This window comes from Mytilus edulis, chromosome 8 (genome assembly GCF_963676685.1).
Source record: "Mytilus edulis chromosome 8, xbMytEdul2.2, whole genome shotgun sequence".
Classification (NCBI taxonomy): Eukaryota; Metazoa; Mollusca; class Bivalvia; order Mytilida; family Mytilidae; genus Mytilus; species Mytilus edulis.
This window is the reverse complement of record NC_092351.1, coordinates 78,526,758-78,528,364: the sequence shown is the minus strand read 5'-3', so window position 1 is coordinate 78,528,364 and position 1,607 is coordinate 78,526,758.

The window sequence follows — 1,607 nt, the reverse complement described above, 5'->3', positions numbered from 1 at the left end:
AAATCATGTACTATTTTTTGTCGCGTATAGACTCAATTTTAACCGTTTCTGTTCAGGTGACCAGTGGGCACCGTTCAGCGTAACTATTATCCTTGTGCAGTTCATGCAGCCTTGTTTTTTTCTCCTGAATCGGCGATTCCGGGATTTTTTCCCGGTTATGATGGTACGATTGAGAGTTAAGGTTGTCTGCTCTCTTACTACAGGGTCTACATGTACGCCGTCTCTTTTAAATTTATTAACTTGTTTTTTGTGTAGTTTCCGGGATTCAATGCGCAAGATGTCATGGAGGCGCTCGTTGATGGTGAGCAATTCAGGACCGGAAAGTTCTTGGCATGATTTATTGTAAAGATGGTTATAACTAGTTTGTAAATTTAAGTGTTTATGAGACGCCTCAGCGTGTAATAGATCCATCAATTTCACGGAACTACTGTGGAGAATATTATTCCATCTATCCATAAATCTGATAGATTTTTCACCGGTGGTAAGGGGTGAAGCTTTCAAAATAAGCCCAATCGGAACAATACCCTGAGATAGATAAGTTTTTAAATTTGATACATGATGTTCGGTTTTAACTATTTTAAGACTCAAAGCTCTAAGCTTTTTTAAAAAAGACATAGTTTGCCTGATGATAAGGCTGTAAGAAAAATCGGATCGCGAGATAAATCACTCGATACAGACTAATAATAAAAATATATATAAAACGTCTGAATAATAGTCAACGATTTTTCCCACGAGGGCGCTGGATCGTTACAAGTAACGATACATGTACACAATAAAATAAATTATATAAACGCCTAAAAAGTGTACATAACAACACCAATAACACAAAAAGGAACTATAAATGTAATTATTTATAAATATTTCGGATAACAGATATCCTTCGTCAGTCAGATACTGATGTTCATCATTGAGTCTTCTTAGATTAAACTTTTACTAAATCTTGAAATTTATACAATAAAAAAGGCAAACCGAACATCAGTTAAGACGCTTGCATCATTGCAAAAATATGTTGAATATGAAATAGGTTATATGACTAATTACATCAGTGAGTTCAAATAAATGTTTTAAATAAAAATAATAATGTTCGATATGAACTAGCACAATTCTAAAGCTTTAACAGTGTCGATAATTATGATGTTACAAGAAAGATTGCGTCAATAAGAATTCCAAATAAACAGCATTGAACGGTCTTATTTCTAATTAACAGCACTGAACGGTCTAAATTTCTAAATATTTCAGATTTGACAACTGTAGTGTAGTAACATTAGAGTCTGCGATGTTTAAAACAAACGGCCGTTTAAAAATAATAACAAATTTTGACTAAAGTAAAATAGTTGGACGTGGCTTGGTACTTATACATCCCTCAAAAAATTAAGCAATTTAGATTGTTATATTCAACAGATATATTTTAGAGATGAGTAAGGTAAAGAAATAAAAACGGGGACTGTAATAATAAGTAATATAACCCAGATGTGAAGCACTGCATGGTGTCGAATAACATCTTTTCATTTATCCCATTTGGTGTCAAAGTTTTAATTTTCTTATCCAAAATCTTTCCCGAGTAAGTCTATCCTCCCTAGACCAAGCAGAGTTGTGGTATAAATTTC